The 18266-nt window shown below is 39.9% G+C and overlaps 1 long non-coding RNA gene across 3 annotated transcripts in view; it reads right to left on the reverse strand.

The window, feature by feature from the left end:
• LOC143684986 (uncharacterized) overlaps positions 1-18266 on the reverse strand; it is a 90723-nt gene that overhangs the window by 57738 nt on the left and 14719 nt on the right. The window contains exon 4 of one of the 3 annotated variants that reach the window (XR_013176311.1): positions 10114-11592. The exons of the other annotated variants lie outside the window; for them this stretch is intronic. This is a non-coding gene — a long non-coding RNA (uncharacterized LOC143684986). Of the gene's footprint in view, positions 1-10113; positions 11593-18266 lie in introns of those variants that run through there. 3 annotated transcript variants of the gene reach the window in all.

An 18266-nucleotide genomic window follows, 5' to 3' on the forward strand; every position in this document is an offset into this window, starting at 1 on the left:
AATTAAGGAATCAGCACTATCAGTTGTCTGATAAGACAAAAATCTGTCAAAATTTTATGTGTCACTGTACAGCAGAATTGTTTGATGCATGACTTTGGAGAATCAGTCCAGGTTACCCAGAAATGATCTAACACCAGAGAACCCTGTCTCCCAGGGGAAGGGGCTACACCCAATCTGGTCTCTCTCAGGACCACATCTCCAGGCTCTGGGCTGCTGGCATTTCCCTTGACAAAGTGGGGATTTTTACCCCGTTTTATCCCTCTAAATAGCCAGCATCTAAACTCAGACTGCCTGATGCACAAACCCCAAGTGTTTAGCCCCTTCCCACTATGTGATGCCCACTTGCAGTCCATTTAAAGGGGGAAAACAACAAGGTAAAAAACATTCCTTTTCTAAGAAAGCTCCAGGCACTCTGGTCCAAACATGAAAACAGATAACCTGTGCACCTGCTGACCTTCTACCCTCAGTTCCAGGCTGCCCACAAGTGGTTCCATCTCATGTCCATCCATGGACCATGTCATTCTGGTGCTCAAGAAATTGGACTATGCAAATAAGGGTGCATTTAGCTGTGCAAAATTGTTTGGACACTTTAGTAAGAAAATCCTGTTTTGGTTTCCCAGACTGCTATGACAAATACCACACACCAGGTTGGCTTTAAAAATGGGAATTTATCGGCTCATGGTTTTAAGGCTAAAAGCCTTGCTCCCTCATGGGGTTGGTAACTTTCTGGCTGGCCAGCAATCCTTAGGTTTTTTGACTTTGCCTTCATATGGTAATGTCCTCTCCTGTTTCCTCAGGGATCCATTAACTTCCTGCTTCGGTCTCCCCGCTGTGGTTTTCTTTCAATGCATCTTTATTTCTTTGGCTTCAAAAGGACTCCAGTAATCAGATTAAGGCCCATCTTCATTCCACTGGGGCCTAACTAAAACAACATTTTCAAGAGATCTTGTTTACAATGGGTTCACACTCAGAGGAATGCAGACTAAGACAAAGAACATATGTTTTGGGGGGTACATAATTCAACCTACCACGATGCTATTATCTCAAAAATTAATTTTATTTCTGGTTATATGTGCCCTGAACTCAAGGGATTTGTTTTACCTTGATTTATTTTGCTTTGTTTCATTTTGGTAGACATTTTCTAGGGAACTACCAGTTTTCCACTAATGAAATCCTTCTCTTCTGAGACTTTAAAAGGGATTTTAAAAATGATGGAAACTGTAATGTTCCTATTTTGTAGAAAGGGAAATAGACATTAAGTTTAGGCATTGATTACTAGTAAGTGAACTAGGTGACTTCATTTTGGCTTCTATAATCTCTCCTGTAATTTGTTTCACACATGAATAAGGAACAGGGCATTAGAGTAGAGTCTTCCTTGATCAATCAGTGAGCAGAAAATATTAATAAATTTTCTTTTCCTCCAAAGTAATGTCTTCCATTCTTACCATGGGCATTATCCTATAGTAAATGCACATTAAAAAAGCAACTCAAGATTGATAGTTCACCTACTGGCAGCCATTCAGTAAGTATATTTAAGAGATTTAAAAGTCTATTTTGGCCTGCCATGAGGGAGACCCAGGTTTAATTCCCAGTCCATGCACTTCCAAAAAAAAAAAAACACAAATAAACAAGCAAAACAAACAAAAATTCAACAAATGGTTCTGCAATACTGGATACTCACATGGAAAAATTAGGAAATGTTGTAAAGAAGGATTTTATAAAGCTTAACAATAGCTAACTTTTCTTAGGTAAAGAAGGGTTTTATAAAGCTTAACAGTAGCTAACTTTTCTTATGTAAAGAAGGATTTTATAAAACTTAACAGTAGCTAACTTTTCTTATGTAAAGAAGGATTTTATAAAACTTAACAGTAGCTAACATTTCTTATGTAAAGAAGGATTTTATAAAACTTAGCAGTAGCTAACTTTTCTTGCCTAATTTAGCTATTTACATGTATTTTAGCTTCTGAATGATAGAAATATCTAGCAAAAGGATTTGTGTCATTTTATATTCACTACTATGCATTTGGTGTGAGTTAAGGATTATAAAGGAAAGAGTTATGGGCCCCATAAGGCTAAGAAAAACAACTCGGGACCTTCCGGGGTGGTTACCTGCCTCTCGCAACCCCCATGACTCCTTGCACCAGAAATGCTTGTTGTGAAAATGATCGTTACCTGCTTCTTGCATGAAGCAACACCTGTGACCCATGCTCGACCCCCACCCCCCTCCTCCTCCCCCTTAAAAAGCTTCCCCAAACCCAGGCTAGGGGCTCTCTGTTCCTGCGTGTTCAGTGAGCCCCACACATGTGTGGTAAATAAACCCCTTGCGTGTTGCATGAGAGAACGTCTCTTGGAGTTCTCCTTTGCGTGGAAAAACTCTCGAATTCTTACAATGTGACCCTACCACACAATATACCAAAAAAAGTCTACTTTGACTACAAGTAATCTGAGAACAAATTTACTCATTTGCCTGAATCCAGTAATTCCCTATGAATCTTTAGGATATAAATTTTAATCATTCATGGATGCTTCATCTGTGAAGACTCACATATTGACCAAAAAGCTCATACATTTAACAGCTCTACAAGTATATTACATCTCACTTGCCTGTTTACCTAAATTAAGCCATGAACCCCTTGGGACTATTATGAGTGGGAAGCTGTCTTAGTTTACCAGGGGTGTTGCAACAAATTAGCACAGACAGATTGTCTTAAAAACAGGAATTTATTGGCTCACAATTTTGAAGGCTAGAAGTCCAAAATCATTGTACCAGAAGGATCATGCTTTCTCTGAAGTCTATATCTTCTAATGGTGACTGGCCAGCAATCTGTACTCAACTCTGCCTCTGTCTCATGGCTGGCTGCCTCCTGTCAGTTTCCTACTACGTCCAAATTTCCTCTGCTTATGGGGACTCCAGTCATTTTGGATTCAGGCCTATCCTGATTCAGGTTGGCCTCATCTTAACCAATAACATCTTTAAAGGTCCTATTTACAAATGGTTTCACATTCACCTTGACTGTGGGTTAAGACTTGAACATGTCTTTGCAGATGATACGATTCAACCCATAACAAGGTCAACAGTTGAATGATGCAGGAAAGATATAGAAAGTAAGTTCAGTGAGATCAAAGTGGGGTCAAACATTGCAATAGTAGTAAAGCACAGGGTTTAAAGGAAAATAGGAATAAGGCAGAGCTAGATGTCCTTACTCTGAAAAGAGGTATCTCTCCTACAGGTCCCAGAGAAGAGCTCAGCAGAGGTAGTCAGGGCTTAGGGACATGCTTTTGCTATCAATGAGAGGCAGGTAGATTCAGATCTCTAGGGGCATTTGTCAATACTCCCCTCACACACATCCATGACACTTTAACTGGCCCAGTGGCTACTATAAAAATCCCCTGAGAATGGTTACAATTTGAAAAAAAAAAATTCAGGCTAAAGGAAATTTGTGTGAATTTTTCCTTTACTTTGTATTATACTTTGTTTCATATAAATAACTAAGATGATACTATTTCTTGAAAGGCAGGATTTAGCTCTTCTTTTTAGGCAAGTAAATGTCAAGAGATCTTGGCTTTTTTATTGTGCTAAAATTCAATGAAGCAGATGCCCCTAATATGATCTCTATAGGGTGTACCAGCTGAGGTTCAGCAAGGCAAGTCCAGTGAATCCTTCCACTGTGATAATCTCTGCCTGTCCCTTCTTCCCTCTCCCATTCTTGGCCATTTGCACTCCCATTCACATGCACTCATCCACACTCTCAGAGCTGCTTCTGAATACAGCTCCTACCACTAAGCAGGAAGCTTGTCCAGTCTGAGAAACCAAGTTCTTGTCTTACATTCCTGCCTAGTGAAAAAATTCCAGACCTTTTTTGGAAAGGCAGAGCTTGTTTTATATCCAGATATATGGACTTGTCTAGAGAGATGGATACCAGACACCTACTACCTGATGCCTTGCTGAGACTTTCTATAGTACTTTTCTTATTTTTTCTATTTGTATCTATGGTTGATGAAAATGTTTATATAACCCCTTCACAAACAAGTATGTGAGAACTGATCAAAGCTTCCTAAAATTATCTACTTGTGATTTATAAAGCTGATAAATGAACCATTTGGAGCATGCAATGTACTAGAAATCCAGCTGGCAGAGTCACATAAGATACAGATGGTAAAGTAAATGTAAACAATGTTGACATTTATTACATATAATTTCACCTCACATATACTCAGTTCAACCTTACTATCCTACATTCAGTTTCAGATTGTGATCTGAATGGACATCAACCAAGAGTCTTCCTGTAAAGAATGTCAAAGCGTAGGAAAAAAAGGAGCATTCCATAGTTGTTATACTACTTCTTGAAATTTAAAATTATGAGTTGACTTTGGTGTGGGGGAAACATGAAATAACAAGATGGTATTCATCACTGTCATGGCAGGTGAAGTTTATGTTGAAAATCCAAGCAGAGAGATTCCAGCTAGGTGAGCAATCATTCCAGTGGGGTCCAAGGATGCAGGTCTGTGTCAAATATGCTAGGAATGTGAAGAACCAAAGGATGAGTACCCGGAAGTTCCTAAGGAGCACCATGGCAAATTGCTCCTGCTATCAAGTCCAAAGACCAAGTGTAGATACAGAAAGAAGACAAAACCAGGAGATCCAGGAATAGGGAGCTGCAGAAGCCAAGCAGGATTTGAGGTGCAAGAGAAATATTGACAGGAGAGAATTGAACACAACAGCATGAATGCACAGGGGTGTACAGCCAGATCTTTGTCTTGATTGACACTCAAAGCACAGTGCACAGTAGTTTGGATGAGATTAAAGTCCAGGTGTCGCAGCAAGCAGGTGGACTTCCATCCTCTGCCCTGAGTTCTCATCGATTCTTGTCCAACCAGTGCCAGAGAGAAAGATGGCGTGACTTCCAGGTGTCAGATTCTACTATGAAATGGGAAACTGAAGTCAGCCTTTGGGTTGTGGTCAAGAACCACATGTCAGCAAGGAAGCTGCTAATATAACATCTGAGAATGTGTGATAGAGAAAACCAGGGTCCAGAGGAAAATCTGAGTTCAAAATCAGCAGGAGATGAAAGAACTAAGGAAAACACCAGATGAATATAGGACAAAGTCACTGAGTTAACCTTCAGCTAAGATAAGAAAGAGGAAATTTCCTTTCCCTGATATTGTTAATGATTCCTTCCTTTTCAAAATGTGTCTTCCTTTGGTTAACAGGTTGTAACTCTCATCTGACAATGCCACCATTCATGCATTATTTCTCACTTTGCTTTATGAATTCCAGTTGTATTTTAATTTTCTCCAGCACCCAACGTTAGGCCTTCCACTTACCTCACTTTATACATACACCCTGGACAATTTCATCCATGTAATACCTCAATTACTAATTATCCCCAAATTTCTATCTTTAGATAAACCATTGTACTGAATTCTACACCTGCATATCAAACTACTGTGGCTGACCATAGTTACTTCATAATTAACATATTCAAAATTGAGCTCTCACCTTTAACCCCCAACTATGGCCCCTTCTAAATTCCTCATCTTGAGTGACTGTTCCCCATTCCTTCCATGTGTACAAGTCAAAAATCTAGGACACATATTATGGTTGTCCCTCTTCTCTTCCAATGGCCTTTTCCAGTCCATTCTACCTTCTTCCTGTGCCCTCTAAACACCCCCTCTATTATCATTCAGCACTTCTAGTTCCACCTTTCTCAGGTTCATCCTCCACCCTGTCACCTGGGTGGTTTTGCAGATATGAAATGTCACCTTCCCATCCATTTGCTCAAAATTCTTTAGTGAGTTTGTATTACCCATGGGATAACAATCCAAACTCTTTTCAACAAACTCAAGGCCCTTAAAGAGCCAAATGCTACGACTTGCCTTATCTTATCTTCACTTACACCCCCTAACCACACCCCAAATGTAGCTTAATCAAACCATGCCACTCTTAGTAGACTGACTGTACATTTCCCATTCTTTCAAATACATGTTTATCACCCTCCTCCATGTGTCTGGAATACCTTTACCCACTGGGCCACTGAGCAAACTCTCAGCCAGGATCAGCTACCTAATTGACAGGGCCCAGTATTAAATGAAAACACGGGCCCCTTATTTTTAAAAAAATTATTAAGAATTTCAAGACAGCAACAACAGAGTACTGAACTAAGAGATAGACCTTTCTAAGTGTGGTGCCCTGGGAACAACCACCCAGCTCACACACAGTCCAGAAAGCTGGCCTTGTCCTCAGCTCAATCTTCTCTTCATCTGAAACTTTTCGCTTTTTCTACCTAAGAGGTTTAGATTTCTTTTGCATCCCCACTACGCTTTATAGATGCCTCAGTTTCAACACCTGTAGTATTTTCATTTTTGGTTTCTTCCCTGGGCTGTAAATTCCTGAAGGCAGAATGGGGTCGTGGTTATGCTTTTGATTTAATATCTAGCATAGCGTTTGATAGATACACAAGATGTGTTTGTTGACTGAATGAGTGAGCTACTCCAGCTCCTGCAATTTGTTTTCTGTAGGAGGCTATTATTATTTCATTGCTATTCAGTTTCATTTATGCTCAATGAGTTTTCTGATTCTTTTGTTTTAGGAATAGTTTCTATTCCTAAAGACTACAGGTGCCACAAAGCTTCAATAATAGAATTTCTAGAGAGTTGTACTTAAATAAAGGGCCCATATCCATAACAGAATATTTTGAGCATCACTTAAACATGAACATTGTAAAGAGAATTAAATAATAAGTAATCATTCTTTAAACATTTATATTTTCCTTCATGTGCCTTAATGCATGCATTACAAGTTGTATTTGACAGATGGTTTGAAAACTTTTTGTTCTTCTGAGAAAGTCATGCAACTATGATAAGACTTAGAAGAAGGCTAAACTTTGTTCAGTTTCTCCTTTACAGCCCTATGCTGTCTATGCTGTTCATGCTGTCCCTGAGATTGGTGCATTTGAATTCCTCCTCCACCTCCAAGTGACCATTTTTTCAAAGGATATTTTGTCCCAGGGGGCAAATATGTAGAAAGGTACATGCAAAGTTCCTCTGAAGCAGGGATGGGGTTGAGATGAGCAAAACTCTTGATTTTCAATTCTACCTCCTTCCAATGCCTCACCAAGCAAGTAGTCTTGGAGACGGGAGAGTATATTTTTATACTTGTGTGTGTGTGTGTGTGTGTGTGTGTGTGTGTGTATAGACACTTTTTTTTTTTTTTTTTTTTGCATGGGCAGGCACTGGGAATTGAACCTGAGTCTCCAACTTGTCACATAAGAACTCTGCCACTGAGCCGCCGTTGCCTGCCCAGGTGTAGACATTTTGATAACAGTCTGTTCGGGACCCATCACAGCAACCTAACCCACTAAACTTCTACTTGACATTAACTAACACTACTCAGCTAGTCAACCATTCTGTATAGAAAATCAAGTGATTAGCTGTGTGACATTTCCAAAGCTCAAAGACAGGTAGGAGTACAAGCAGTAAATAGTGATCAGAGCATTTGACATCTAGGTTTTAGGATATCTATCCAGCCACTTATTTTTCATAAGAGTTGGCAGATGCTGTAGAGGACAAGCTGTTTGATCTCAAATGTCTCTAATTTTGAAAAAAATGCCTTTAAAAATCTTGGAAATGCTAAAGTGAACAATTTCCCAGTGGTTGCAAATCCAGGAATCCATCTGAAAACAGTCATCCAAAACGTGGGCTAAATGTCCATTTCATAACCATTTATATGAGCCAAACACTGTAAGCAATTTAAATGTTCAAAACTTTGAAATTATTAGTCAAATGAAATATGATGAAATTCCATTTGCTGGATTATCAGGCAACAATTTAAAAAGATGTTTATAAAATGATTTTTTTGTTCACATGGACAGGCACCAGGAATCGAACCCATATAAAATGATTTTTTGAAACTTGGAAAGTTGTTCGCATTATAATGCTAAGTTAGTTAGGAGGCTTTAGCAATGTCTGTGTCACTTGGTCTCAACTATTTCTTAACACACACAAAGAAAAGAAACAAGGAGAAAAATATATATAAATTTTAAACTATGATTATTTCTCTGAGATTACTGGTTATTTTCTTTCCTTTTACTCTTTTGCTATCTCCATATCTTTTTCAATAAGCATGTATAACTCTCATAATAATATAAAAATATTGAAGATTTATTTAAAAAGTGACAGTCCCAAGAGAGTGTTTAACTTCATTGTGGTCCTATCGCACACACTTAAACCAACATGACTCTGAGAATGGAGGGGCTCTGAGTTATCCTAACAAGTTACACAGGCCAGCGAGAACCAGAGCTGAGAAAATTCACAGAGAAACCTGATAGAAGCCAAATTTGCAGAAGAATGACCGAATGGAGATAGATTATGGTTCGGAAAAGTCATAAAACTCATGGTGGATTTGTTACAACTTTGCTAAACCGCTTTCTGGAAGCCTGGAGAAGCACTGCTTCTTTGCTTAACAGAGACTAAATCTGTGATAAAATTCAATATTGGGATGTAGCAAAACACACAGGGAATGAAATACATTTAACGTTTTTGGTTGCAAGTTTCAGAAACTCACTGAAGTTAGCTCAACTGAAAGGGCCACTTAAGAGCACACATTGAGTGACAAAGAAGAGGGACTCTAATGGAGAGAGTGGGGAGGAGGGAAGAGTGGGAACTATATAAGATCAAGTCTCAGGAATGCTAGACCTGAAGGCTGGCCTCCAGTCTCAAGATGTTCTGAAGATTTCAGAAGCAGGAGGACACGCCTCTGTTCTACTTCTCTTGTATTACTACAGCTCAAACAGTCTGTGCATCTGTTTTTTCCATTCTGGCACCGACTAGCGTCTGTGCCTCCTCCTCTATCCGCTTTCTTGACTGCATATCTTCTGTGTCTGCTCTTGCTCAGTTCAGTTTGCATCTGGCCTGTTACAGCCGCCCTGAATTCCCTCAGCTATATGGCATTCCGTGAGCTTCAATGCTCTGCTGACTGCCTCATTTTCTCTGTCTTCCTAGTTCAAGAAGGAACTGAAGTGCCTCAGCTCTTCTATTTACAGTAAATAACTTCACAAGCCCCTGACAAGTCTATGTGACAGCTGCTCTGGCTTCATTGTAGCCCCTCATCCCTTAAACAAGACTTGTTCACCTGTCACTGCCCACTGGGCAGGATCTGTGGGCTGGGCAGTTTCGCTTAGAAAAGAGGGCAGTAAAAAAGGTATGTTGTAGGGCCACGGGGTGGCTCAGTGGCAGAGTTCTCCCCTGCCATGCCGGAGACATGGGTTTGTTTCCTGGTGCCTGCCCCTGCAAAAACACACACACACACACACACAAAAACAAACAAACAGAAAAGGTATGTCGTAGGGTCGGCACCTGAGGCTGTATTCCTAAAACCCTGTAAGCAACCATTAGCTGAGGACTCCTGATTGCCTGATGAGCATTTAGGGTTCATCATCATTCCATCCACATATCAGAGTCAGAATTCTTTCCTCTAAACATTGTCAGACCCACAGAACAAGGTGGCTGCTTAAACTAGTCTGTGCCTATTGGCTAAGAAACGTTAATGAAGTCTTTATGCACAGGGGAAAAAAATATGTGGTTTACATATTTGGCAAGGAACCAGAATATATTCCTGACACTTTACAGAAGAATGTTATGTAACAACAGAGTATTCCCTGGGTTGGTCGTAGTAGCAAAAGGACTGGCAACATCTAGACTGCTCTAGATATTTTTAAGCACAATTTTGCCTAAACATAAATTAGTTATTTTAGATACTGATGCCTATTTGTTCAGAACCCAAAATAAAATAATGAACATCTGCCTCCTTGCTTCTGCTACTATTTAGATTGCAAAGCTATCAGCAAAAATGAGTGGTCACAACTATGTGATAATACTTTGAGCCATTGCTTGGATACTTCGGATGGATTGCATGTTTTTTTTTTGTGTGAATATATCTCAATAAATTTGCATTAAGAGGGAGGGGGCAAAAGATTGAACAAATAGCTCACCAAAACATATATAAAGGGCAAAATAAACATATGAAAAGATGCTAAAAAAAATTCTCTGTTCTGTTTTATAAAGTATGGAATGTGGGAGTTTTAAAGAATGTCTCTTACCTCACTAGTTTCTTGTTTCTCAGAAATGAATTTAAAGTTGATACACAGCTGGACAGGAAAATCACAACCTTCATATCTGGAGATGGCTGGATATCTACTTTTTGACTCTTGGCTAAGATAAAGTCAGTGGGATACACTATGTGCTGCTTAAGGTCTGAAACTCCTCTGGCGACCTCCAAGGGTAGCTTCTTGACTGATGGTTAGCGACTGACATAACGGGGTTTGACAAGTCTGGTTTGATTACTTTGAATTCTTTAAAGCCTAGATTACTCTCAAAGGTCTTGGGAGTTCAAGCCAGAGACTTAGCCCCATCCTCTCTGCAAGAAGAAAAAGGCCCTGGGGAGTTTGGGTTGTTGAAATGTCTCTAGAACTTATGATGCTTGCCTGCATCCTTTTTCTCTCCCTGCACTATATCCTTTGCCTTAAGTAAAAGCCTTGCATAAGTTTTGAAGAAAAAAAAGGAGTGAAAATCTTGCCTTTGGCCTCTAAACCTGGTTGTTGAATGAAGAGTCTGGGATGAAAAGAGCTGAAAGGAAAAGATGGCTTTCACCGTGGGGCAATGCCAAATTTGCAAAAGAACTGGGACCTAATGGTTCCTTCCAAGTCATTATCAGCTGTCCTAAATGTCTCTTGACCCCCGTTTCTTTTCAGGACTCATTGGGAATATTCAAACTGTGATTTGATACTTGAGGATTGGCGGGAAGGAAGTTAACATTTACCAGGCCGGTACAACACCAGAAGCCTCTTGCACACATTATCTCATTTAAATCTCATCAGAATGCTAGGAGTTGGAAGTGATGTTTCCCACATTTCAGGAGACTGAGGATTAGGCTTTTCACAGCTTCATCAGGTGAGCTGGTATTAAAATGTCCATCTGGTCTTATTTCTCTTTGCCTTCAACTTGATAATTATGAATGTATCCTAGATATTAATGGAGTTGGCATCAAGGTGTGCACAATATTATAGACTGTGGATATATTCTGTGCTGCTTGGTGATGGGGACGAAGGCAAGAGTTTAATGAGAAGCTGCTAGAAGTATATTTGGCACCACAAATGAATAGAGGGGGTCATTTTGCAGATGGTGATCCATTCAAGCCATATCAGCTCATGCTCGGCAGCAAGTCCTCTGAGTGTCACTTCTCATTGCCATCCATTGTTCAGTTCTCAATCTGTTTCTCTCCCAAATTTCTAATTTTACTGAAGTCATCAATATCTATGTGTTCAGACCCCAAATAAGGTAAAGAGCATCCTAATATATCTGAGAAGTTCAGTAATAGCAGGAAATGACTTTCTCTTCCACTATAATTGCTTTTTATTAAATGCCTGCTTAGAAAAATCAAGCTTTCTTCTTTGTATTCATGTAATAAGAAGGTCTCATAAATATCTTGGGCTTTAGGCAGGAAAGAGCTAACTTCGAAGTTGACGCTACTTGATATTTCCCCATCTTTCAGAAGCCCTTTACTTAGCAGTTGCCTCCTGTACCCATAGCGAATGCCTGTGGCAGGAGAAGACAAAGGTAAACATTTTTCTTTTTAGACATTATATTTTTATTTTTGTTTTTATTATTATTAGAGAAGTTTTATTATTATTAGAAGAAGGGTTTACAGGACAATCATACACAAAATACAGCATTTCCATATACCACCGTATTATTACATGTTGCATTGATTTGGTACATTTGTTATAATTGGTGAAAGCACAGTTTTATAATTGTACTATTAATTACAGTCCATGGTTTAACTTTGGATTCATTGTCTGTGTAGTGCAGTTCCATGGATTTGTTTATTTAATTTTTATGCTATCACCATATAGGCAACCTAATATCCTCCTCTGAACCACATTCAGCTATATACTTCAGTGCTATTAATTACATTCACACTGCTGTGCTACCATCAACATCATCCATTACCTAAACATTCCCATCTTTTCAAACAGGAACTCTAATTCTAAGCATTAATTTATCATTCCCCCAAAAATCATCCCACCCTATCCCCTAGTAAACTACATTCTAAATTCCAACTCTATGAGTTTGCTTATTCTAATTATTTCATATCCGTGAGATCATACAATATTTGTTCTTTTGTGTCTGGCTTATTTCACTCAATGTGATGTCTTCATGGTTTATCCATTGTTGTCACATGAATCAGAACTTCATTCCTTTCTACAGCCAAGTAATATTCCACTGTGTGTATATACCACACTTTGTTTATCATTCATGGATTGATGGACACCTGGGTTGCTTCCAGCTTTTGGCCTTTGTAAATAATGCTGCTATGAACACTGGTGTGCAAATGTCTGTTTGAGTCCTTACTTTTAATACCTAGCAGTAGGATTGCCAGGTCATATAGTAATTCTAAATATAACTTTCTGAGGAACCACAAACTGTCTTCCGCAATGGCTGCAAGGAAAACATTTTTAACTACACCAACGTTGAAGTTGTGTCACTCATTGTTTCATAGTCACTTACAGGAAATTTTCTGCACTCAGACACACACACCTGCACCTCCATGAATTTCCTTCAGAAGTGAAGTTAGGTGGTTGCATAATGCTTGCTATCCTCTTAGAAATTTCATGGAAGGGGTGAAGCCTGCTCATGCCTCTTTGTTATAGGTTAAAGTCAGAAACAATGATTGACAATAGTAAGAATTGGCAGATCTACCAGAGAATATTTAAGGGTATATGCATAGAAAGTCAGAATCCACTTAAAGTCTGAATAAAGTTTAAGTTGAAGGAAACATGCAAGGTTCTGAGTCAAAGAAGATACTTTAGATCTGTGTGCAATCACTCAGGTCAAGCAGAAGGGACACAAAGAAATGACAGTAGGTGAATGAGAAGAAGTTGATGATAGTCAGACTGAGCAAAAAAGCACATGGAGAAATAAAATCTGTATATTAAGTAGCAAGCACCTCAAGGTTCCAACTGGGCAGGAGAAATAAGAAGGTAGGTTTCTCTAACAGTCTCCTTTGGCATGCAATGTGCAAGTTGGCACGGCAGTCCTTAGACCTGAGCATACATCAAAATTACCTACAGGACTTGGTGAAGCTTAGATTGCTGGGTCCCCTCCCCAGAGATTCTGATTCAGAAGGTATGGGTTGGGAAATAAGAATTTGCTTTTCTGACAAGTTGTCAGGTGATGCTGATGCTACAGGTCCAGGGACCACACTTTGAGAACCATGGGGTTCACAGACCACCAAGGCATAAGGGTAGGGGATGCCTGCTGGTCTTGCACAGTAGCCAGTCACTTCTTGTTCTAGCCCCTCTCGTGCTATGGGCACACAAGCGCTGATAGGCAGCTAAGGCTGCCCAGAGTAAGACATTGACTCTTACTTGGTAGAGTTTATTTCTGGAGGTAGACCTTGAGCAAAGCAAAATATTCCATGTGATTTTTCTTTTTTTTTTTTCCTGCTATATTTCTCTTCCACTTCCAATAAAAAGTAAGAAAGCGTGTAATAAATAAGGCACATACATAAGGTTTAAAATGGAATAGGAGAAGATAAACACACAGAAGGGAAAGAAAGCCAATGTATATGAACAAAATACTCATAGAGGTCTGAGAATAAACATTAATTTCAGCTCTGAATTTTCAAGCAACTGAACGGCAAAATAGGATGGGTTATGTAATTCTCAACATTTAGCAAACATATGGAGAATAGATTTTCAAGAGCCACCCAGATAGGTGGATTTTAAATCATAAGAAGGAAAGTAAAGGGCAATTTAGGATGGCAGTGGAAATAAGAAGACAAGTTAAGAGAGGGTAAAGAAGTTGGTTGAGGATAAATGAGAGCTAATTTTGAGGATGAGGAAGCAACAAAGTAACACCCAACAGATCCACTGATAGTACCTGTTAGCTTTTGAAGACCTCAGGCCTTCATGCTTATTGCAAAACCAGGTGCTGGTCTCCTGAGGTAAGAGGAAATAAAGACTCTTGTGTTGTTGCTAGGTGGCTAGGAAAACCAGACCAACCAACCTCACTCATAAATGTAACAGCTGATGATACAACAGGGGAGCAGTCACAGGTCTGGAAAAAGACCAGAAAGAATTCTCCAGAATCTTGCACAAAAATTTTGCCATAAAACAAGCACTAAAGCACTTGTGAAACACCCAAACAACACACTCATGCAAAACAAATTCAACCCTTTACTCTGCTCACAGGGTTTGTGAGAGGTTTCATGGCTCCCATTCCAACTCTTATCATACAGTCAGAATTTCCAACCTACTAGGACATTTGGCTAAGTCTGGGTCTTACATCTTCCATCAAGGGACTCTCTTTTGCCAGCAAGGGTGGAGTGGCTGAAATGGAACACACCAATCAGGTCTTTTCCATTCCCATGTCTGTGGTCTTCTTCACGCTCTCATTATATGAATCAAAAAACTCTTGAGACATATGGTTATACTCATCCCGACATGCTTTTGTCCTCCAGAGGCATCTTTCTCAGGAAAAAAAAAATACCAAAAAGCACAGTACCCTAAATAAACTCCATTTGCTTTGGAATCATCAGGACAGGGAAAGCAGCTGAGCAACTTCTACTCTGGCGCAAAGTCACGAGGCACTTTATTATCAACTATTGGGATAAGTTTCTAGGGAAAAGGTATGTGAATCTAACTTTTTCTAAACTGGACTTATTATTTACTTTTGCCTTACTATCAAAATCCACCATAAGCTTCTCTTATCATCTTTCACATAAATAGACAAGACTCAGTAGAAAGAAGAACATTCCTCTGGGCTGCTTAAGAAGCAAATAATTTTTCAACTGTTTCATCCCCTTCCTCTCCACCTTCTTTGAATAAATATTTGGGAAACACAATCCTGTGGTCTGGCAATTTGCAAAGATATTCTTTGTCCTCACTAAGACAAAACAAGATGGACGAGGTTAATGGAGGATATGAGTTATCTTGGATAATCAGTTGAAATATCTACATCTCTTATTCAAGGCTTCCTTTGATTTATCAATGTCATATTTCACATTAAGGCCCCACTGTCCATTTTCTTCATTTCCTTTCTAATTATCACTTTCCAACTCAGTAATTTGCTGTTATATAGTTTCTGAAACCTTGCATCTAGTTTGTTCAGCATCTTGGGAAGTGATGAGAAAAGTGGACTCTGTTAGAAAAAACACAGGTAGGCTCTTTGTTCTTTTCATTAACTCTTTCTATCCCTTTCCACTTGCTAGAAAGTCGATCCAGGTTAGTAGCTCATGATATAGGAACCCGAGAGTAAGCAGTTTTTCTGAGATTCTTGGGGGAAGGGTGAGAGAGAAAGGAGGCTCTGGAATCTGGAAGACCCAGTTTTATCACTTATCTTGTGGAGAAACATGTATGAGTTCTTTGACTTATAGGATTGGTAGTTACCTTATCTATAAGCACACATTTAAAATTTAAAAACCCACCTCGCTGGATCATTGAGCAAAAGAGAGAGATTGCATATCATTTCTCACAACTCCACTCTTTCTGCCCAGATACAAGCCACTATCATCTCTAAACTGAATTATTGAAACAGTCTCAATAGCTGGTCTCCCCTTTGCAACCCTCCCCCAAACCAAGTCCATTCTTAGCACAGCAGACTCTGATAATTTTAAAACATAAATCAGAACATGTTGTACTCTGGGCAAACCCTACAATGACTCCATGTTTCTCACAGAGTAAAACCCAGCATCCTTCCAGTGGTCTGACCAGATACCTTGGGATCATCAATCACAGTTTGTCTAACCTCAACTCCTACCACTCTCTCCCTTGCTGTTCTGTTCAGCCACACTGGCCTCCTTATCATCCTTGAATGTCTCACATGTGATCCTGCCTCAGGGCCTTTGCACTGGCTGTTTATGGAATGTTCTGCCCTCAGTCACCTGATTTTAGCATGGCTGTGATGGGCAGTTCCCTGAATGCTACCAGACCCTACATTATAAGCATGCTACTGCATTCCACTGCTTGGCTGCCTTAGGATCTCCTCTGGAGCCTCCAAAAGACTACAAAGTCTAGGTCCAGGTGCAACCCAGATATGCAGGGAAGTTAATGTGCAGGGGACATCCTTAACCAATGGGAATGGGATTTGGTGAATAAATGCCATCCCAACCTGTAGTATATATAATGGAAAAGTTGGCTGGTAGTTGTCATCAGTTTATGGGGAAGCAACCTCTGAATCTTTGGAATTTCCTATGATAGGAGTGTCTCATCTTCTTCACAGTGGCCCCAGATACCTGATAGTTCATGTGTTAGTGAGCCAACAAGAAGGAGGGTCCAGCCAGACCTGCAGGCTTAGGGTAGGGGCTGGCCCCAGTAGAAAGCCCTATCATGTGACTAAGGGGGTGGAGCTTTGAGCCATGTCATATTGTCCCACCTCCCCAACCTCTGGGATTGAGTTTAAACACATGGACATTGATTCTATCATTCTCAGTGAGACCCCATATAAGCTCAGGACACTTGAAGCTCCAGAGAGTGTCCATGATTAATAAGACACATCTCTGTGCCAGAAGGGTGATGACTCTACATACTCCACATAGAGAGGACTCAGAACTTGCTTTTGAGACACTCCTAGATTTTACCCTTTGCATCTCTTCTTTTGGTGAAAAGAAGAAAAGTAGAATGTTTCAAAGAAATACTGACTTTTTTTTAATAGATTGCATCACACATCTCTTTTTGGCTTGATTAGCATTGGAGTGCTTTCTATATTTCCTGAAATCAGACAAAAAAGTCACTTTCTCCCCATCCCAATTGTAGCTAATTTTGAGAGTAGACAACCAGTGATACCTCTTATGATAGCAATTTGGGAGCAGAACTGAAAGCATGTGTGTCATGTCAAGGCTTGTCTCTATAAATGTATTCATGAAATTTTTTCTTGCTCTTGTTAGTTCCAGAATCACCAGAAAGTGCTCACCTTGGTTCACCACACCTGGCACATTTACACACACACTGAGAGTATTTATTTCACTCTGTGGACTTTTATGAGCTACAAAGAGACCAGCAGTTTTCCTTGGCATCTCAGAGATCTCTGCAAGGAAAGGGAGGAGGTTGGTTTCATTGTTGCTGGGAATGGATCTCTTGGAGAAGAAAACCTCCATAAAGAAGATGGAGTAAAAGAATTGTTGAACTAGACATAGTCTTGTCTGGCTCACTGTCACTCACTCCCCACTTTTACATTCTGCCCCAAATCTTAACCATTTCTAGAAAGGTGCCTCACAATTGCAAGAGTCCTGGGACCGATCTTTCAGCCATGGTGTGGTGTTGGCCACTTTGTCTCTTATCCTAATCTGGCTCCCCATGGCTGGTAAGGAGCTCAGGATGGCATGTGAGCACATTCCCCTTCTCCCTGCACTGCTTCCCGTGGGCAACCCCCTGAATTGCTCTGTGCCCATGACACACTATGCTGAAACCACTTTGCTAAGGTAGGTAGAATCTCTGCCTTTGCCCTTCATTCCACACCCTGGCATATGGCCCTAACATCTCACAGAGACAGCACCGGGCAGCTACACATCCACCTTTGCTGCTTCTAGCTGCGTGCCTTCTAAGACCCACTCACAGTCTAGGAGCACTGGCTGAGGAGTGACCTCAGAGACTGACACCCTGCTATTTCCAAACCCCTTCCTTCAGGACCATATACAAACTTTCACTAAAAAAAATATAATTCTCTCCTTCTCTCCTTACCACCATCTGCAAAGCCCCCGTGGTTATACAATCAACCTAATTTCTCCTTATTTGAAAGCCCATGATTTGTAAGAGCCAGATCAAGCAATACTCCAAGAATGACACCATAATTGCTCTGCCAAATATAATCCTACTTAAAATCAATAACATCTAATAATGCAATATTACCTTAGAGGTGTACAGCATTTTAGAGTTTATTAAAAGGTCTTCACAGACATTATACCATTTGATTTTCCATTGGCACCAAAAGGAGAGTATTCCCTGATATCCACAAATAAATCAAAGGGCAGAAATTTGCCAGATATGACCATGGTCAATAGTTAATGAATGAAGGGCCTGAGACTAGAATTTGAACCTTCACAAGCTTATTCTAATGCTCTATCAAAATTGTTGTCATTCTCTCCAAGCCCCCCTGATAGTATATTGCAAAATGAGTGAGGTAACTTTTACCTAAGATGGATGAGAAATCCCCACGTGAAAGTGAATCCCAGGTGACAAGTGATGAAACAAAGGCCCTCTACTGTCTTTCCT

The sequence above is a fragment of the Tamandua tetradactyla genome, chromosome 1, assembly GCF_023851605.1.
Source record: "Tamandua tetradactyla isolate mTamTet1 chromosome 1, mTamTet1.pri, whole genome shotgun sequence".
NCBI lineage: Eukaryota > Metazoa > Chordata > Mammalia > Pilosa > Myrmecophagidae > Tamandua > Tamandua tetradactyla.